General features: G+C 47.7%; 1 protein-coding gene across 4 annotated transcripts in view; it reads right to left on the reverse strand.

The window, feature by feature from the left end:
* LOC144799917 (anoctamin-10-like) overlaps positions 1–21,672 on the reverse strand; it is a 394,459-nt gene extending 372,787 nt beyond the window's left edge. For 2 of the 4 annotated variants that reach the window (XM_078671539.1, XM_078671538.1), the window contains exon 1: positions 21,479–21,653. The gene's annotated coding sequence lies outside the window, so the exon portion shown is untranslated. Of the gene's footprint in view, positions 1–21,298; positions 21,431–21,478 lie in introns of those variants that run through there. The other 2 variants (XM_078671537.1, XM_078671536.1) reach the window with 2 other exon arrangements.
* Positions 21,673–22,195: the final 523 nt, after the last annotated feature.

Consider the following 22,195-nt stretch of genomic DNA (forward strand, 5'->3'; position numbering starts at 1 on the left):
GAAACCATGTATAGAAAGATTCGTAAAGAAATTCTAGGCATATACGAAAGGGAGAAAGCAACGAGAGAACCCGAGAAAGAGAATGATACTTCAGACGAAGATGTAGACATAGAGAACCCAGACAGAATAGCATACGTAGGTAGGACGAGACCTTTTGACAGACACACCCGCATAGAATGTAAGAAAACTTTTCTTCCTCCCGTACCAGAACAGTGTTCTCTTGAGCATTTATTTCAAGCTACCGATAGAGTTCTGAAACTACGAATAGGTTACAGTGAGCTTAGTACCATGCATGAACAGGAACTAGCCCGATCAGCAGTTCAATGGACTAGTAATTCTAGCACATTTTCAGACGAAGTAGTGGCCCAAACATTTCTGAAACTATCCCCAGACGAACAGCGACTGGTGGGTATGTACATGATCCAGCACCTCATTACACTGTACGAAAGTCAGCATTCTGATCCAGGTCCCCTATATAATGTATTGGACGAATTACTCCTAAACAGATGGAAAGGCCTAGGTACCGATTTGATTAATGTCATTTTAGAACAACGCCACAAATACAGAACGTTCCTGATTCCACAATTTGTTCCTGTTCCACCCCCAGTAAGGAAGACATTTTACATAGACAGACAGAATCCCTTGCGAGAAGTCCATCCTGTTAATGGAACGGGAGGTACGCTCGAACGAGTATTTGTTTACACCCCTTTAACGAAAATAGAATTACTGGAAATGAAAAAGTTAGTGCCCTGTCACGATAAAGATCCAGCAGGGTTCCACCGGGAATTAAAAGACATGCTCCGTATGGGAGAATACACGTATCCCGATATCATTAAAATGTTAAAGGTCCTGTTGCCTGCGGGCATATACGAAAAACTTAAAGAAAAAGAATGGGAGGTGGGAGAGAAAAAGATTGACTGGGCAGAACTAGAGAACGAAGATAACACACGAGTTCCTGGTACTGGTCTCGGGGGAAAAGCCAAAGCATTGCCCGAGTTGTTAATACAAGTCTTGCCAAGATTACTAACCACGAAAAAGGAAGACTGGGATGCCATCTCAGCCTGTAAACAGAAACAAGACGAAGACACTAGTGATTTTTATTCTAGATTTGAGAAATGTTTCATTATTAATAGCAATACAGAAAAGGGGGTGGTGATGAACAGAGTGTCTGAATTAAGCAGACCACTCTTACCCAGTCCAAAGATCAGGGCTTGATCCATCACCGTTATTTATCTCACTGCCCCATCCCAGCTCAGAACCTGGCTATATGCAAATTAGTCTGTCCCTGGCCCAGTGCATCATGGGAACAGGGCAGACCAAACTACCAAGCCAATTCTTCACCAGAAAGGAGACAAGCTACCGGGGACCGGTTTCTGGCATTTCAGCCTCTTCGGCCCGGCTTGCTTGAATCCTGATGGAGCAGTGAGAAAGGGACTCATGTCTGAGTATACCCTGCCACACCTATAGTGGCCAAAAACAATACAGAAAAGGGGGTGGTGATGAACAGAGTGTCTGAATTAAGCAGACCACTCTTACCCAGTCCAAAGATCAGGGCTTGATCCATCACCGTTATTTATCTCACTGCCCCATCCCAGCTCAGAACCTGGCTATATGCAAATTAGTCTGTCCCTGGCCCAGTGCATCATGGGAACAGGGCAGACCAAACTACCAAGCCAATTCTTCACCAGAAAGGAGACAAGCTACCGGGGACCGGTTTCTGGCATTTCAGCCTCTTCGGCCCGGCTTGCTTGAATCCTGATGGAGCAGTGAGAAAGGGACTCATGTCTGAGTATACCCTGCCACACCTATAGTGGCCAAAAACAATACAGAAAAGGGGGTGGTGATGAACAGAGTGTCTGAATTAAGCAGACCACTCTTACCCAGTCCAAAGATCAGGGCTTGATCCATCACCGTTATTTATCTCACTGCCCCATCCCAGCTCAGAACCTGGCTATATGCAAATTAGTCTGTCCCTGGCCCAGTGCATCATGGGAACAGGGCAGACCAAACTACCAAGCCAATTCTTCACCAGAAAGGAGACAAGCTACCGGGGACCGGTTTCTGGCATTTCAGCCTCTTCGGCCCGGCTTGCTTGAATCCTGATGGAGCAGTGAGAAAGGGACTCATGTCTGAGTATACCCTGCCACACCTATAGTGGCCAAAAACAATACAGAAAAGGGGGTGGTGATGAACAGAGTGTCTGAATTAAGCAGACCACTCTTACCCAGTCCAAAGATCAGGGCTTGATCCATCACCGTTATTTATCTCACTGCCCCATCCCAGCTCAGAACCTGGCTATATGCAAATTAGTCTGTCCCTGGCCCAGTGCATCATGGGAACAGGGCAGACCAAACTACCAAGCCAATTCTTCACCAGAAAGGAGACAAGCTACCGGGGACCGGTTTCTGGCATTTCAGCCTCTTCGGCCCGGCTTGCTTGAATCCTGATGGAGCAGTGAGAAAGGGACTCATGTCTGAGTATACCCTGCCACACCTATAGTGGCCAAAAACAATACAGAAAAGGGGGTGGTGATGAACAGAGTGTCTGAATTAAGCAGACCACTCTTACCCAGTCCAAAGATCAGGGCTTGATCCATCACCGTTATTTATCTCACTGCCCCATCCCAGCTCAGAACCTGGCTATATGCAAATTAGTCTGTCCCTGGCCCAGTGCATCATGGGAACAGGGCAGACCAAACTACCAAGCCAATTCTTCACCAGAAAGGAGACAAGCTACCGGGGACCGGTTTCTGGCATTTCAGCCTCTTCGGCCCGGCTTGCTTGAATCCTGATGGAGCAGTGAGAAAGGGACTCATGTCTGAGTATACCCTGCCACACCTATAGTGGCCAAAAACAATACAGAAAAGGGGGTGGTGATGAACAGAGTGTCTGAATTAAGCAGACCACTCTTACCCAGTCCAAAGATCAGGGCTTGATCCATCACCGTTATTTATCTCACTGCCCCATCCCAGCTCAGAACCTGGCTATATGCAAATTAGTCTGTCCCTGGCCCAGTGCATCATGGGAACAGGGCAGACCAAACTACCAAGCCAATTCTTCACCAGAAAGGAGACAAGCTACCGGGGACCGGTTTCTGGCATTTCAGCCTCTTCGGCCCGGCTTGCTTGAATCCTGATGGAGCAGTGAGAAAGGGACTCATGTCTGAGTATACCCTGCCACACCTATAGTGGCCAAAAACAATACAGAAAAGGGGGTGGTGATGAACAGAGTGTCTGAATTAAGCAGACCACTCTTACCCAGTCCAAAGATCAGGGCTTGATCCATCACCGTTATTTATCTCACTGCCCCATCCCAGCTCAGAACCTGGCTATATGCAAATTAGTCTGTCCCTGGCCCAGTGCATCATGGGAACAGGGCAGACCAAACTACCAAGCCAATTCTTCACCAGAAAGGAGACAAGCTACCGGGGACCGGTTTCTGGCATTTCAGCCTCTTCGGCCCGGCTTGCTTGAATCCTGATGGAGCAGTGAGAAAGGGACTCATGTCTGAGTATACCCTGCCACACCTATAGTGGCCAAAAACAATACAGAAAAGGGGGTGGTGATGAACAGAGTGTCTGAATTAAGCAGACCACTCTTACCCAGTCCAAAGATCAGGGCTTGATCCATCACCGTTATTTATCTCACTGCCCCATCCCAGCTCAGAACCTGGCTATATGCAAATTAGTCTGTCCCTGGCCCAGTGCATCATGGGAACAGGGCAGACCAAACTACCAAGCCAATTCTTCACCAGAAAGGAGACAAGCTACCGGGGACCGGTTTCTGGCATTTCAGCCTCTTCGGCCCGGCTTGCTTGAATCCTGATGGAGCAGTGAGAAAGGGACTCATGTCTGAGTATACCCTGCCACACCTATAGTGGCCAAAAACAATACAGAAAAGGGGGTGGTGATGAACAGAGTGTCTGAATTAAGCAGACCACTCTTACCCAGTCCAAAGATCAGGGCTTGATCCATCACCGTTATTTATCTCACTGCCCCATCCCAGCTCAGAACCTGGCTATATGCAAATTAGTCTGTCCCTGGCCCAGTGCATCATGGGAACAGGGCAGACCAAACTACCAAGCCAATTCTTCACCAGAAAGGAGACAAGCTACCGGGGACCGGTTTCTGGCATTTCAGCCTCTTCGGCCCGGCTTGCTTGAATCCTGATGGAGCAGTGAGAAAGGGACTCATGTCTGAGTATACCCTGCCACACCTATAGTGGCCAAAAACAATACAGAAAAGGGGGTGGTGATGAACAGAGTGTCTGAATTAAGCAGACCACTCTTACCCAGTCCAAAGATCAGGGCTTGATCCATCACCGTTATTTATCTCACTGCCCCATCCCAGCTCAGAACCTGGCTATATGCAAATTAGTCTGTCCCTGGCCCAGTGCATCATGGGAACAGGGCAGACCAAACTACCAAGCCAATTCTTCACCAGAAAGGAGACAAGCTACCGGGGACCGGTTTCTGGCATTTCAGCCTCTTCGGCCCGGCTTGCTTGAATCCTGATGGAGCAGTGAGAAAGGGACTCATGTCTGAGTATACCCTGCCACACCTATAGTGGCCAAAAACAATACAGAAAAGGGGGTGGTGATGAACAGAGTGTCTGAATTAAGCAGACCACTCTTACCCAGTCCAAAGATCAGGGCTTGATCCATCACCGTTATTTATCTCACTGCCCCATCCCAGCTCAGAACCTGGCTATATGCAAATTAGTCTGTCCCTGGCCCAGTGCATCATGGGAACAGGGCAGACCAAACTACCAAGCCAATTCTTCACCAGAAAGGAGACAAGCTACCGGGGACCGGTTTCTGGCATTTCAGCCTCTTCGGCCCGGCTTGCTTGAATCCTGATGGAGCAGTGAGAAAGGGACTCATGTCTGAGTATACCCTGCCACACCTATAGTGGCCAAAAACAATACAGAAAAGGGGGTGGTGATGAACAGAGTGTCTGAATTAAGCAGACCACTCTTACCCAGTCCAAAGATCAGGGCTTGATCCATCACCGTTATTTATCTCACTGCCCCATCCCAGCTCAGAACCTGGCTATATGCAAATTAGTCTGTCCCTGGCCCAGTGCATCATGGGAACAGGGCAGACCAAACTACCAAGCCAATTCTTCACCAGAAAGGAGACAAGCTACCGGGGACCGGTTTCTGGCATTTCAGCCTCTTCGGCCCGGCTTGCTTGAATCCTGATGGAGCAGTGAGAAAGGGACTCATGTCTGAGTATACCCTGCCACACCTATAGTGGCCAAAAACAATACAGAAAAGGGGGTGGTGATGAACAGAGTGTCTGAATTAAGCAGACCACTCTTACCCAGTCCAAAGATCAGGGCTTGATCCATCACCGTTATTTATCTCACTGCCCCATCCCAGCTCAGAACCTGGCTATATGCAAATTAGTCTGTCCCTGGCCCAGTGCATCATGGGAACAGGGCAGACCAAACTACCAAGCCAATTCTTCACCAGAAAGGAGACAAGCTACCGGGGACCGGTTTCTGGCATTTCAGCCTCTTCGGCCCGGCTTGCTTGAATCCTGATGGAGCAGTGAGAAAGGGACTCATGTCTGAGTATACCCTGCCACACCTATAGTGGCCAAAAACAATACAGAAAAGGGGGTGGTGATGAACAGAGTGTCTGAATTAAGCAGACCACTCTTACCCAGTCCAAAGATCAGGGCTTGATCCATCACCGTTATTTATCTCACTGCCCCATCCCAGCTCAGAACCTGGCTATATGCAAATTAGTCTGTCCCTGGCCCAGTGCATCATGGGAACAGGGCAGACCAAACTACCAAGCCAATTCTTCACCAGAAAGGAGACAAGCTACCGGGGACCGGTTTCTGGCATTTCAGCCTCTTCGGCCCGGCTTGCTTGAATCCTGATGGAGCAGTGAGAAAGGGACTCATGTCTGAGTATACCCTGCCACACCTATAGTGGCCAAAAACAATACAGAAAAGGGGGTGGTGATGAACAGAGTGTCTGAATTAAGCAGACCACTCTTACCCAGTCCAAAGATCAGGGCTTGATCCATCACCGTTATTTATCTCACTGCCCCATCCCAGCTCAGAACCTGGCTATATGCAAATTAGTCTGTCCCTGGCCCAGTGCATCATGGGAACAGGGCAGACCAAACTACCAAGCCAATTCTTCACCAGAAAGGAGACAAGCTACCGGGGACCGGTTTCTGGCATTTCAGCCTCTTCGGCCCGGCTTGCTTGAATCCTGATGGAGCAGTGAGAAAGGGACTCATGTCTGAGTATACCCTGCCACACCTATAGTGGCCAAAAACAATACAGAAAAGGGGGTGGTGATGAACAGAGTGTCTGAATTAAGCAGACCACTCTTACCCAGTCCAAAGATCAGGGCTTGATCCATCACCGTTATTTATCTCACTGCCCCATCCCAGCTCAGAACCTGGCTATATGCAAATTAGTCTGTCCCTGGCCCAGTGCATCATGGGAACAGGGCAGACCAAACTACCAAGCCAATTCTTCACCAGAAAGGAGACAAGCTACCGGGGACCGGTTTCTGGCATTTCAGCCTCTTCGGCCCGGCTTGCTTGAATCCTGATGGAGCAGTGAGAAAGGGACTCATGTCTGAGTATACCCTGCCACACCTATAGTGGCCAAAAACAATACAGAAAAGGGGGTGGTGATGAACAGAGTGTCTGAATTAAGCAGACCACTCTTACCCAGTCCAAAGATCAGGGCTTGATCCATCACCGTTATTTATCTCACTGCCCCATCCCAGCTCAGAACCTGGCTATATGCAAATTAGTCTGTCCCTGGCCCAGTGCATCATGGGAACAGGGCAGACCAAACTACCAAGCCAATTCTTCACCAGAAAGGAGACAAGCTACCGGGGACCGGTTTCTGGCATTTCAGCCTCTTCGGCCCGGCTTGCTTGAATCCTGATGGAGCAGTGAGAAAGGGACTCATGTCTGAGTATACCCTGCCACACCTATAGTGGCCAAAAACAATACAGAAAAGGGGGTGGTGATGAACAGAGTGTCTGAATTAAGCAGACCACTCTTACCCAGTCCAAAGATCAGGGCTTGATCCATCACCGTTATTTATCTCACTGCCCCATCCCAGCTCAGAACCTGGCTATATGCAAATTAGTCTGTCCCTGGCCCAGTGCATCATGGGAACAGGGCAGACCAAACTACCAAGCCAATTCTTCACCAGAAAGGAGACAAGCTACCGGGGACCGGTTTCTGGCATTTCAGCCTCTTCGGCCCGGCTTGCTTGAATCCTGATGGAGCAGTGAGAAAGGGACTCATGTCTGAGTATACCCTGCCACACCTATAGTGGCCAAAAACAATACAGAAAAGGGGGTGGTGATGAACAGAGTGTCTGAATTAAGCAGACCACTCTTACCCAGTCCAAAGATCAGGGCTTGATCCATCACCGTTATTTATCTCACTGCCCCATCCCAGCTCAGAACCTGGCTATATGCAAATTAGTCTGTCCCTGGCCCAGTGCATCATGGGAACAGGGCAGACCAAACTACCAAGCCAATTCTTCACCAGAAAGGAGACAAGCTACCGGGGACCGGTTTCTGGCATTTCAGCCTCTTCGGCCCGGCTTGCTTGAATCCTGATGGAGCAGTGAGAAAGGGACTCATGTCTGAGTATACCCTGCCACACCTATAGTGGCCAAAAACAATACAGAAAAGGGGGTGGTGATGAACAGAGTGTCTGAATTAAGCAGACCACTCTTACCCAGTCCAAAGATCAGGGCTTGATCCATCACCGTTATTTATCTCACTGCCCCATCCCAGCTCAGAACCTGGCTATATGCAAATTAGTCTGTCCCTGGCCCAGTGCATCATGGGAACAGGGCAGACCAAACTACCAAGCCAATTCTTCACCAGAAAGGAGACAAGCTACCGGGGACCGGTTTCTGGCATTTCAGCCTCTTCGGCCCGGCTTGCTTGAATCCTGATGGAGCAGTGAGAAAGGGACTCATGTCTGAGTATACCCTGCCACACCTATAGTGGCCAAAAACAATACAGAAAAGGGGGTGGTGATGAACAGAGTGTCTGAATTAAGCAGACCACTCTTACCCAGTCCAAAGATCAGGGCTTGATCCATCACCGTTATTTATCTCACTGCCCCATCCCAGCTCAGAACCTGGCTATATGCAAATTAGTCTGTCCCTGGCCCAGTGCATCATGGGAACAGGGCAGACCAAACTACCAAGCCAATTCTTCACCAGAAAGGAGACAAGCTACCGGGGACCGGTTTCTGGCATTTCAGCCTCTTCGGCCCGGCTTGCTTGAATCCTGATGGAGCAGTGAGAAAGGGACTCATGTCTGAGTATACCCTGCCACACCTATAGTGGCCAAAAACAATACAGAAAAGGGGGTGGTGATGAACAGAGTGTCTGAATTAAGCAGACCACTCTTACCCAGTCCAAAGATCAGGGCTTGATCCATCACCGTTATTTATCTCACTGCCCCATCCCAGCTCAGAACCTGGCTATATGCAAATTAGTCTGTCCCTGGCCCAGTGCATCATGGGAACAGGGCAGACCAAACTACCAAGCCAATTCTTCACCAGAAAGGAGACAAGCTACCGGGGACCGGTTTCTGGCATTTCAGCCTCTTCGGCCCGGCTTGCTTGAATCCTGATGGAGCAGTGAGAAAGGGACTCATGTCTGAGTATAACCTGCCACACCTATAGTGGCCAAAAACAATACAGAAAAGGGGGTGGTGATGAACAGAGTGTCTGAATTAAGCAGACCACTCTTACCCAGTCCAAAGATCAGGGCTTGATCCATCACCGTTATTTATCTCACTGCCCCATCCCAGCTCAGAACCTGGCTATATGCAAATTAGTCTGTCCCTGGCCCAGTGCATCATGGGAACAGGGCAGACCAAACTACCAAGCCAATTCTTCACCAGAAAGGAGACAAGCTACCGGGGACCGGTTTCTGGCATTTCAGCCTCTTCGGCCCGGCTTGCTTGAATCCTGATGGAGCAGTGAGAAAGGGACTCATGTCTGAGTATACCCTGCCACACCTATAGTGGCCAAAAACAATACAGAAAAGGGGGTGGTGATGAACAGAGTGTCTGAATTAAGCAGACCACTCTTACCCAGTCCAAAGATCAGGGCTTGATCCATCACCGTTATTTATCTCACTGCCCCATCCCAGCTCAGAACCTGGCTATATGCAAATTAGTCTGTCCCTGGCCCAGTGCATCATGGGAACAGGGCAGACCAAACTACCAAGCCAATTCTTCACCAGAAAGGAGACAAGCTACCGGGGACCGGTTTCTGGCATTTCAGCCTCTTCGGCCCGGCTTGCTTGAATCCTGATGGAGCAGTGAGAAAGGGACTCATGTCTGAGTATACCCTGCCACACCTATAGTGGCCAAAAACAATACAGAAAAGGGGGTGGTGATGAACAGAGTGTCTGAATTAAGCAGACCACTCTTACCCAGTCCAAAGATCAGGGCTTGATCCATCACCGTTATTTATCTCACTGCCCCATCCCAGCTCAGAACCTGGCTATATGCAAATTAGTCTGTCCCTGGCCCAGTGCATCATGGGAACAGGGCAGACCAAACTACCAAGCCAATTCTTCACCAGAAAGGAGACAAGCTACCGGGGACCGGTTTCTGGCATTTCAGCCTCTTCGGCCCGGCTTGCTTGAATCCTGATGGAGCAGTGAGAAAGGGACTCATGTCTGAGTATACCCTGCCACACCTATAGTGGCCAAAAACAATACAGAAAAGGGGGTGGTGATGAACAGAGTGTCTGAATTAAGCAGACCACTCTTACCCAGTCCAAAGATCAGGGCTTGATCCATCACCGTTATTTATCTCACTGCCCCATCCCAGCTCAGAACCTGGCTATATGCAAATTAGTCTGTCCCTGGCCCAGTGCATCATGGGAACAGGGCAGACCAAACTACCAAGCCAATTCTTCACCAGAAAGGAGACAAGCTACCGGGGACCGGTTTCTGGCATTTCAGCCTCTTCGGCCCGGCTTGCTTGAATCCTGATGGAGCAGTGAGAAAGGGACTCATGTCTGAGTATACCCTGCCACACCTATAGTGGCCAAAAACAATACAGAAAAGGGGGTGGTGATGAACAGAGTGTCTGAATTAAGCAGACCACTCTTACCCAGTCCAAAGATCAGGGCTTGATCCATCACCGTTATTTATCTCACTGCCCCATCCCAGCTCAGAACCTGGCTATATGCAAATTAGTCTGTCCCTGGCCCAGTGCATCATGGGAACAGGGCAGACCAAACTACCAAGCCAATTCTTCACCAGAAAGGAGACAAGCTACCGGGGACCGGTTTCTGGCATTTCAGCCTCTTCGGCCCGGCTTGCTTGAATCCTGATGGAGCAGTGAGAAAGGGACTCATGTCTGAGTATACCCTGCCACACCTATAGTGGCCAAAAACAATACAGAAAAGGGGGTGGTGATGAACAGAGTGTCTGAATTAAGCAGACCACTCTTACCCAGTCCAAAGATCAGGGCTTGATCCATCACCGTTATTTATCTCACTGCCCCATCCCAGCTCAGAACCTGGCTATATGAAAATTAGTCTGTCCCTGGCCCAGTGCATCATGGGAACAGGGCAGACCAAACTACCAAGCCAATTCTTCACCAGAAAGGAGACAAGCTACCGGGGACCGGTTTCTGGCATTTCAGCCTCTTCGGCCCGGCTTGCTTGAATCCTGATGGAGCAGTGAGAAAGGGACTCATCTAGCCCTGATCTCTTGACTGGGTGAGAGTACTCTGCTTAATTCAGAGACTCTGTCCATCACCACCCCTTGTTGTAAATAATTTTGTCCACCCTAAGCGTGGAAGGGTATACTCAGATGTGAGTCCCTTGCTCATTGCACCATCAGGATTCAAGCAAGCCGGGCCGAAGACGCCTGAAATGGCAGAAACCGGTCCCCGGAAGCTTGTTTCCTTCCCAGTGTAAGAATTGGCTTTTGTAGTCTGGTCTGCCCTGTTCCCATGATGCACTGGGCCAGGGACAGACTAATTTGCATACAGCCAGGTTCTGAAACTGGGATGGTGCAATGAGCTAAAAAACGGTGTTGGATCTAGCCCTGATCTCTTGACTGGGTGAGAGTACTCTGCTTAATTCAGAGACTCTGTCCATCACCACCCCTTGTTGTAAATAATTTTGTCCACCCTAAGCGTGGAAGGGTATACTCAGATGTGAGTCCCTTGCTCATTGCACCATCAGGATTCAAGCAAGCCGGGCCGAAGACGCCTGAAATGGCAGAAACCGGTCCCCGGAAGCTTGTTTCCTTCCCAGTGTAAGAATTGGCTTTTGTAGTCTGGTCTGCCCTGTTCCCATGATGCACTGGGCCAGGGACAGACTAATTTGCATACAGCCAGGTTCTGAAACTGGGATGGTGCAATGAGCTAAAAAACGGTGTTGGATCTAGCCCTGATCTCTTGACTGGGTGAGAGTACTCTGCTTAATTCAGAGACTCTGTCCATCACCACCCCTTGTTGTAAATAATTTTGTCCACCCTAAGCGTGGAAGGGTATACTCAGATGTGAGTCCCTTGCTCATTGCACCATCAGGATTCAAGCAAGCCGGGCCGAAGACGCCTGAAATGGCAGAAACCGGTCCCCGGAAGCTTGTTTCCTTCCCAGTGTAAGAATTGGCTTTTGTAGTCTGGTCTGCCCTGTTCCCATGATGCACTGGGCCAGGGACAGACTAATTTGCATACAGCCAGGTTCTGAAACTGGGATGGTGCAATGAGCTAAAAAACGGTGTTGGATCTAGCCCTGATCTCTTGACTGGGTGAGAGTACTCTGCTTAATTCAGAGACTCTGTCCATCACCACCCCTTGTTGTAAATAATTTTGTCCACCCTAAGCGTGGAAGGGTATACTCAGATGTGAGTCCCTTGCTCATTGCACCATCAGGATTCAAGCAAGCCGGGCCGAAGACGCCTGAAATGGCAGAAACCGGTCCCCGGAAGCTTGTTTCCTTCCCAGTGTAAGAATTGGCTTTTGTAGTCTGGTCTGCCCTGTTCCCATGATGCACTGGGCCAGGGACAGACTAATTTGCATACAGCCAGGTTCTGAAACTGGGATGGTGCAATGAGCTAAAAAACGGTGTTGGATCTAGCCCTGATCTCTTGACTGGGTGAGAGTACTCTGCTTAATTCAGAGACTCTGTCCATCACCACCCCTTGTTGTAAATAATTTTGTCCACCCTAAGCGTGGAAGGGTATACTCAGATGTGAGTCCCTTGCTCATTGCACCATCAGGATTCAAGCAAGCCGGGCCGAAGACGCCTGAAATGGCAGAAACCGGTCCCCGGAAGCTTGTTTCCTTCCCAGTGTAAGAATTGGCTTTTGTAGTCTGGTCTGCCCTGTTCCCATGATGCACTGGGCCAGGGACAGACTAATTTGCATACAGCCAGGTTCTGAAACTGGGATGGTGCAATGAGCTAAAAAACGGTGTTGGATCTAGCCCTGATCTCTTGACTGGGTGAGAGTACTCTGCTTAATTCAGAGACTCTGTCCATCACCACCCCTTGTTGTAAATAATTTTGTCCACCCTAAGCGTGGAAGGGTATACTCAGATGTGAGTCCCTTGCTCATTGCACCATCAGGATTCAAGCAAGCCGGGCCGAAGACGCCTGAAATGGCAGAAACCGGTCCCCGGAAGCTTGTTTCCTTCCCAGTGTAAGAATTGGCTTTTGTAGTCTGGTCTGCCCTGTTCCCATGATGCACTGGGCCAGGGACAGACTAATTTGCATACAGCCAGGTTCTGAAACTGGGATGGTGCAATGAGCTAAAAAACGGTGTTGGATCTAGCCCTGATCTCTTGACTGGGTGAGAGTACTCTGCTTAATTCAGAGACTCTGTCCATCACCACCCCTTGTTGTAAATTATTATCATTATTAATAGCGGCTTGAAAACGAGTAGTGAGTCGTATCCACATCTTTTTGTTACCAAATTAGTAGAGAATTCTTTACCACAAGTTAAAAATCGAGTACTGAAAGTTGAGAGTACCTGGCAAGCTAATACCCCGTCCCAAATGTTACAAATGTTACAGTACCATCAGAACCGAATCAGAGAAGAGCAAGAACACGAAAGGAGACGTATGAAAGACACGAAAATGAAAGTACTAGTGGCACAGTCTGTTCCAGTGGATAGTCAGAAGAGGGGTACGAATCAGACCAGTCATTCTGCAGCTCCCGTTAAAGGGACATGCAATTACTGTAAACAGCCAGGTCACTATATAAACAAATGTGCAGTTCTGAAACACAACATAGCCACTGGTAAAACGAAAGAAAGACCGCGTCCTCCTAGACAGGAACATGCTCCGCAGAACACGCAACCACCGCAGAACGCACAACAGACAGTAACAGTACCGCAGCCTATAGCTGCCACACAACACGTTACACAGCAGATGTACCAGTATGCACAGTCAGATTATCCAGAATATCAGCAGTATTCATGAAACAGCCTAGAGAGAGAGGTTGGCTTGCCTCTCATCGAGGTTCCTGTAGATCAAGAAGGTCCCTATGTACACAGCCAGGTATTAGGGAAAGACAGAAAGTTTCTGATTGATACAGGGGCAAGTAGGACTACCATCAGTCATGACGAGGTTCCAGGGGCTCCTCTCTCAGGCTCAAGAAATGTTTCCCTGGGATTTTCAGGAAAGCCTATTGTTAATGAAATATCGAAACCAGTTTCCCTAGAAGTTGGTCCATTGTCCCGAACTACAGACTTGTTACTTACGAAATCATGTCCAGAAAACTTACTTGGTATTAAAACATTGAAAGAACTAGGTGCAGTGATTTGTTGTTCTCCGGAAGGAGTGAGATTGTTTTTACGTGACTTTAAAGGACATTATGTGTTAAGAGATTTTGATCCAAGATTACTGAATGTACCACAACATTTATGGGCGCAAGGTTCAACTGATGTAGGTTGTATGCACATTACACCATACCGTGTCACTCTGAAACAAGGAGTTGTACTACCGCGAATCCGACAATACAAGCTGCCACCTGAGGCTGTAGCAGCCTTATCAAAAATCATTGACGAGCTCATCGCTCAAGGAGTGGTTGTAGAAACTGACTCCAATGTATGTAATTCTCCTATCATTCCGATTCTTAAACGTACTGACCCAAATGCACCTCCAGTTTATCGACTAGTGATTGACCTTCGAGAACTTAATAAATGTATTATACCCCAGTACCCTGTGGTTCCAGATATCTCTTCCCTATTGACTGCCATTGATTCCGAAGCAGCGTTCTTTACTGTTATCGATCTCAAGAACGCCTTCTTTAGTGTACCCATCCATCCAGACAGCCAGTTCCTTTTCGGATTCTGTTTAAATGGAAGAAGCTATAAATTTACACGTGCACCTCAAGGGTTCACAGAAAGTCCTAGTATTTACAGTCAAGCACTGAAACGACAACTAGATAGTATCCACATGCCAACTGACACTGCCCTGCTCCAGTACGTTGATGACCTATTGATCACTGCTCGTACAGAACGTGACTGCGAACGTGCGTCACTGACAGTCTTGTATTTTCTGGCGGAAATGGGGCACAAGGTGTCCCCTTCGAAACTGCAATTCTGTGTCCAGCAAGTGGTATACCTTGGACACTTGCTGTCCAAGAGGGGTAGACAGTTGACACCTGACCGTATCCAGTTAATTGCACATCTTCCACAGCCCAAGACACAGAAGGAGGTACGAGCTTTTATCGGCCTCACTTCTTACTGTAGACAATGGATCCCTCAGTACGCATATCTAGCCAAGCCACTGATACAGTTGACAACACAGGAGGCAGCGACATCGACTGTCCTCCCTTGGACCCAGGAACATACACTTGTTTTCGAAGAATTAAAGAAAGCTTTATGTCAAGCACCTGTTTTAGCGACACCAAACTACAGCAAACCTTTTACACTTTTTGTCACTGAACGTGATGGTACAGCATTGTCTGTTCTCACACAAGATCAAGCAGGACAACACAAGCCTTGTGCTTATTTTTCTAGCACGTTAGATCCAGTAGCCCAGGCTTTGCCTGCGTGCCTCAAATCAGTTGCCGCCACAGCTTTAGCTATCAGACAAAGTGATTCCATAGTGTTAGGACACTCCCTGACAGTACAGGTTCCACACTCCGTGGAAGTTCTTTTAAACCGAACACAGACTCAGCACTTGACCATAGCACGTTTGACGGGATATGAACTGACACTGTTTCAGCCACACATAGAGATCAGACGCTGTAACATATTAAATCCTGCTACACTGTTACCCTCGATTACCCCAAACCCTGCAACACATGACTGTGTGGAAGTTATTAACACCATGACGAAGCCAAGACAAGACTTGACGGATATTGCATTACCAGACCCAGACCTGACGCTTTATGTGGATGGTTCATGTATGAGAACAAGTACAGGAGAGTTAGTGGCAGCATATGCTGTGACTACTGAAACTGAAGTTATAGAAACACATCGTATTGACACCCTGTCTGCTCAAGCAGCAGAGCTCATCGCTCTGACCCAAGCCTGCATACGAGCCAAGAACCTGAAAGTAAACATATATACAGATTCACGTTATGCATTCGGAGTCGTTCACGACTTTGGAGTCCTGTGGCAAGAAAGAGGTTTTATGACCTCTCATGGAGCCAAGATTCAGCATGGCCCCCTCATTCAAGCTCTGTTAGAAGCAATACATTTACCTACAGCTATAGCGATTATGAAGTGCAAAGCACATACGAGAGTCACTGACACCATTTCCCAGGGTAACGACCTGGCAGATCGAACAGCCAAGCTTACAGCCCAGACTCCAGACATTCCAGCTGATACGACAAAGACAGACGTTTCAGTCCTGACGACTTGCATGACAGTCAAGGACCCTACACAAGATGTACTAGACATACAGACACATGCTACTCCAGACGAAATTAGGAAATGGACTGAACAAGGAGGGGTCCTGACAGATCAAGGATGGTTGACGAAGGGAAAAGCCACATGGTTTCTCCCCGACTCTATGGTTCAAGTCATTATTAATACAGCACATAGTCCAGCACACTTAGGAGAAAAAGCCATGTTAGACAGCATCCAGAACCTTTGGTTTAATAAGCATTTACGAGCAGCAGCGAAGCAGAAAGTGCGTACCTGCATGATCTGTTGTCAGTTCAATCCAGGTAAAGGTGTTCCCGTGGAACGAGGTGGATTTCATCCTCCTGACCATCCTTTTGAAGTCCTCCAGATGGATTATATCCAGATGGATCGATGTCGAGGATTCAAGTATGTCCTCGTAGTTGTCTGCGCTCTGTCCAGATGGACAGAAGCATATCCAGTCCCAGATTACACTGCCATGACCACTGCCAAGCAGCTGGTACGTGAGTTTTTCCCTCGATACGGTTTACCCCGTGTCGTGTATTCAGATAATGGACAGCCATTCTCGTCCGAACTCATGAAACAGGTATCACTTCTGTTAGGGTACCAGTGGAAATTCCACTGCGTACGACACCCCGAGGCAGCTGGCCTCGTCGAGCGACACAATCAAACTCTGAAAATACGACTAGCGAAGGTCTGTGCAGAAAAAGGTGTAGATTGGATGGTAGCCCTGCCGGTTGCCCTCTTCTATATGCGAATGGTCGCCCACTCCAGATCTGGTTTGTCACCCTACGAAGTAGTTTTCGGTCGTCCCCCAAACCTGTGGGGTACACCTATGCCTCGTAAAATCACCGATGTTGACAGTAACATGCTGACAGATTGCCTAGCTTCCTTGATGTCTGCACTACTCTCTTGTCGTTCACAGGTCGCGGCTGCCTTCCCGGACAACACCCAGGTGAAACCGCACGAGGTCGTTCCAGGTGATCTCGTTCTGGTCCGGAATTTTGATCGCTCAAGCCCTCTGGAGCCCCGCTGGAAGGAGCCAAAACTCGTTCTGATGACCACAAGGACCGCCGTAAAGCTAGAATGAAGAAAAGGCTGGCTCCATTCCAGTCATATCAAGCGTTTCCATGGACTGTGTCCAAAGACTTTTTTTCAAGGACTGCCCCGATACTGACTCTAAACTTCCCCTGTTAGAGAAAACTCCACAGCAGGATTATAAAATGAAACTAAGGTCTAGTAAGTCAGACAGCGTTTAATTGTTTAAGTCCCCCTCGGGTGAAGCGGTTAGACAGGTTTCTGACATGTATGAGATAGACCCACGTAGTGAGAGAGATAGACGAAACTTCAAGAAAATGAAATATTGTAAAAATCTCCGAAGCAGATGCATTGTTACATTATTGTTTATGTTTATTCTGAGTCTTACGATCACATGTATAAGTTATATGCTACATGTATTTTTTCCTCCTCTCGATTCGCATTCACACCTTTCCTCTAATGATACTGTAGAGCACACATTTAGTGAACTACCCCCTCACGAGTTGTCCTATCGACTTGCAATGCGCAACAATACTTTTATTCGTATGTTACACTATTCGCATCAGACCAGCAATGGCACTAATTGCTGGGTATGTGGTCGACTCCCCCCTTTCCAGACAGTGAAGGGAGTTCTGCCACTCTTTCCCTATCCGTTTTCACACAATGGTTCGTGTGGAGCATGGTTTACATTGACGTCATCTTTAGACGACAAGTCCACAGTTTCCCTTCTGAATACAGTTAGGAATGAAACCTGTTTCCCAGACAAGGACGGTCTTCCCCACAGGACAGGGATAGATCTAGAAAATGAAGTATATGATCTAGGCAATTTTTCCTCTAAACTCATGGTTTTGAATGTTCAGTCCGAGACTAATTCAGATTTGCCTTCCATAACAGTTCTACCAGTGAAAGGCGAATTATGTGTTAGAAAGAATGGTTCAGTACACCTAGGACACAGTGATTGTACTACTGTGGTCGAGTACAGTGACAGTGGGAAGTCTACTTTCAAAGCTTCACGTCATTCCTATTTTATATGTGGTCAGACCGCTTATGTACGTTTGCCCCTAGATTGGGATGGAACATGTTACATTGCATTCCTACTGCCACCAGTTTTCCTAGCCCCATCCGATTATCACCGTAATACCCATCTAGTACACGTCAGACATAGAAGGGAGATTGAGTCCCCAATTGTCGATCAGACTGAAACTGCATTGGAACAGTATACGGATTTCAATAAAGGTTTCTTTTTCTTCATAGGTCCCGTCCAGAATAGTAAATTAATACGCAGGTTAACCAGAACCCTTGAAGCAGTAGTGAATGAAACTACTTCCGCCCTAGGTAACTTAACAGAAGAGCAGTCTGCTATGAGATTTGTTGTTCTTCAGAACCGCCTTGTCCTTGACGTCATCCTGGCCGATAGGGGCGGAGCTTGTAGAGTCATCGGATCTAGTTGTTGCGTTTTCATTCCTAATAACGCACCGTCTGTGTATTCAGCAATAACTAGACTTCATAAAATAGCTCATCAGCTACACCAGAATCCAGGCACCTGGACTTGGTCCGGCTGGCTCTGGAGTGTAATATCTGCATGGGGATGGAAAGTACTGTCATTCCTGGGAGTAGTAGTAATGATCATATTCAGTTGTTGTCTCTGTTTACAATGTGGCCCAGCGATTTGCGGCTTGTGCGCTACATCTTGTATTCCACGTCCACGATCCCATTCCCAAATGAAAAAAGACGAGCAAATGATGCTGTATGACCAGATAGATGGTCTTATGAATATTGATGTTTCCTGAAGGGAACGTAGGGAACAAGGAGGGAATGAGGAAAATTGAATTTTGCCCTGCTATGTGTCCCTACGTGTTCCCCAACATGTAATATATATGTGCATGATTTCTATGCATTTTCCCTCCATGGTCGAGAATAAAGACGCATTTGCAGTTGCGTCCAACGTTAATATGTCAGTTATCCAGTCCTCCGTGAAAGCAACGTGAATTAGGCTTTTAGGCCTATGTTGCCAACGTATTTACATGGTGCACGTTAAATCATCGAGATGCACCCATTTCTAAGGCCCTACAGGGCCCGGACACGAGATCCAGGCCTCAAGCCTTCTGAAATGCTCCGAGAGATGCAGCCCCGCCCGCATCCCACACCCTTCACTTACTTCCTGCCAAGCAACGCGGTGCCCGGCTTGGCCTGGCCTGCCTGCCAAGAATATGTTATGCCTACAGTTATCTGTTCAGCTCCCCGGCTTCACATTCCTAGCTAACGAACAGCATAAACATATCCATCTACAGTCTAGTCTTTCTGTCTCCATGCAAGTCATTTACTGAATTAGTATCCATAGAAGATCCATAGCTCATGCAATACATGAAGAAATATATGCATACACTAGCTTTTAGTGACAAGTAGCCTTTGCCCTGATGACTTTTAGAATCAAGCAACATGTACTCTAAACACAAGATATCAGATACGCTATAGGTACAGGTCGTTCTGACATCCCAGACTTTAGTCTCCTCCACTAGTGCTAGGAGTCAGCGCCCCCCAGCTCTCCCCAGTTACACGTCATGACTCTTTTTGCGCGCACCAATAGGTTAAAGGTTCCAGCTGCCCATGTAGCCCCCTCCATGTGTCCACCCACTTATGACACTTCTGTGACGTCTACATCACACACCTTCGTGCACGCCCTGTGCACGCCTTCTTTTCACGCCCATATGTTCTTATCTTTCGTTTGTCACTTGTTACGCCTACTGTATTCAATGCAACTGTATGTTCTACTATATATATTGTATGATGTTAATAAAATGTTGAGATTGTCCCTTCCTGAACCTTAGCAGGTGATGGAACCCGATGTCCATTGGCTCGAGCCACTTAATTAAAGCCCGTATGACTCAGATACCACGGACTCTGCCTCTTATTTATTGAGCTATCCTTTTCATTTAATGCATAGAAAAATAGTACCGGTAATTTATTTATTTACCACAAAACAAGGGTGGCACCTCACATTGTCTATCTGGAAGTTAGGACAATCCTCAAGCAGTTACTGAGAAGAGGAAGGCCTGGGCTTAGAGTAATAAAAAAGTGCAATGTTCTACCAGCTGGATGCTGTAATGCTGGATGGGTGCAGCACAACACCTCAACAACCTCATGTTAGGCTTTCTGCAGTGCTACTGGATACTAGAAAGCTTGAAGCCATATTTCCAAAGACTTTTAGTGCAGGCTGAGATAGCACCTAATGAGACTCGGGATTGAAAATGCTTTTGAGAACATGGATGTCACTTTTCGGGGCTCCGGGACACAATACAAGAAACATTGAGTATGTTTCAAAAACCACTTTCTATTGCAGTATTTCTGTCTCGTTTTACTTACTCTGTGGGCCTGTTAAATATTTATGGTATGTTTTAATTGATGACTATGAAAAATTCCTGTCCCACTATTTTGATATGTTATAAAAGTACCAGATCTCTTTTGCCATCATCTTAGTGAATACCTCAGTATCCACTGACAATTGAAAACAGCACCTCATCAGAGTGCAAAGAGGTAACAGTGGTGGGATCTCTCCATTGGAAAGTATAGGGAAATGTAGTAAAGTTTATTATTTTAAAATATATAAAAAACATTGTATTGTGTAATATAAATGTAAATTAATATAACTATTATTGGCATAAATCTATCTGCCTCTTTCTGCATCTATCTCCCCTTATTCATCTATGAATCTCTCTCTGCCTCTGTCTACCTATTGCCTCGATCTGTCTCCTGCCTGTCTCTATCTGCCTCTTTCTGCATCTATCTCCCCTTATTCATCTATGAATCTCTCTCTGCCTCTGTCTACCTATTGCCTCGATCTGTCTCCTGCCTGTCTCTATCTGCCTCTTTCTGCATCTATCTCTCCATATCCATCTATGTACCTCTCTGCCTCTGTCTACCTATTGTTTTATCAGCCTCTGTTATTTGGAACCGTCTGCTCTTATTATCTGTCTCTCGAATCTCGCGTGCTGTCTAACTATAAATCTACATGTATCCCTGTCGCTCGGTCTGTCCTTTCTTTATTTGTCAACACATGTCTGAACTGTCTTTCTCTGCGTCTCCCTTCCTCTGCTTCTGTTTCTCTTTACATGTCTGTTCGCCAGTCCTCTCTTTCTCGTTCACCCTCTGTGCCTCCCTTTATTCCGCGCCCTCATGCACCTATCTCGCTTCCTTTGCCTCTGTTTCCCAGCAGTATGAGATCGCCTGCTCCCTAGACTCACGGTACAACAAGAGTGCATTCTGTGCACAGCCTGACCACGCCTGCTGAAGTCGAACCGGCTTTAATTGGTCACCCTCAAGAGATGTAAGTACAATAGTTACCCTGACCCAGTCAGCATTCAATCCTGCTGGTGCAGACCGCGGCAAGTACGGAGTGACCTACCTTTGCTGAGATTTAAATTTGTAACAATCAACTTCCATATCCCCGAAGGAGCAGTATATTATTAACCCTTCGAAGAGCGGTCCCACTGTCTCTGTCTCGGATTGCTAATGTCTGGGGTTTGGCTTAAAGTGCAGCCTTGGCGCATCGGGCTGGCGTGTCCTCCCAATGCTGCAGACATACCTGGTCTCTCCCACACCACTTCCTGCAGGGCTCGGTTAGGGGCGGGCGCAGGGGCACTGCGATCCCTGGCACGTACTGGCACCCATCCCTCGCCCACCCTCGGAAAGGCCGCGTGATGATCAGATCTCAGTCCCAATCACTCAACAGGTCGGACAAGTCTTCAAAAGAATGTGGTTTTCAGCTTCTTTCGGTTTGCGAGCAGGAGGCAAACCCAAGACCGCTGGGTCCTAAAACCGCCCATATTCAGGACTGTTTTCTACAAGCTGTACTATCTGATGGGCGGCCCCGGCACGACACCACGGGTCGCCTCAGACGCATGAGCACAGCACCTTGACTACCCACAACTTGAAGCTCTCAACTTACTATCGCCTTAATTCGTTCATAGTCTCCTATATGCAAATATTTACTGTAAATCCTTCCGGAACTCACTTACTCACAACACCATCCCAGTTTGGACCCAGCCAAATGCAAATCAGTCTTGACCCTGTTCCTTGTGGGAACAGTCCAGCCCGAACTGGCAAGCCAGGTCCTCCCTGGACCGGGAACAAGCATCCTGGGACCGCTTTCAGGGCATCACCCTTCATCAGCCAGTCTAGCTCGAATCCAGTGGTGTAGTGAGCACAGGACCCACATCTGGGCATAAACTTCCCACTTAGGGCGACATATGCAAAAGAAACAATTGATGGACCGAATGCTGGACAATGCACACATTCACCC

This window comes from Lissotriton helveticus, chromosome 12 (genome assembly GCF_964261635.1).
Source record: "Lissotriton helveticus chromosome 12, aLisHel1.1, whole genome shotgun sequence".
NCBI lineage: Eukaryota > Metazoa > Chordata > Amphibia > Caudata > Salamandridae > Lissotriton > Lissotriton helveticus.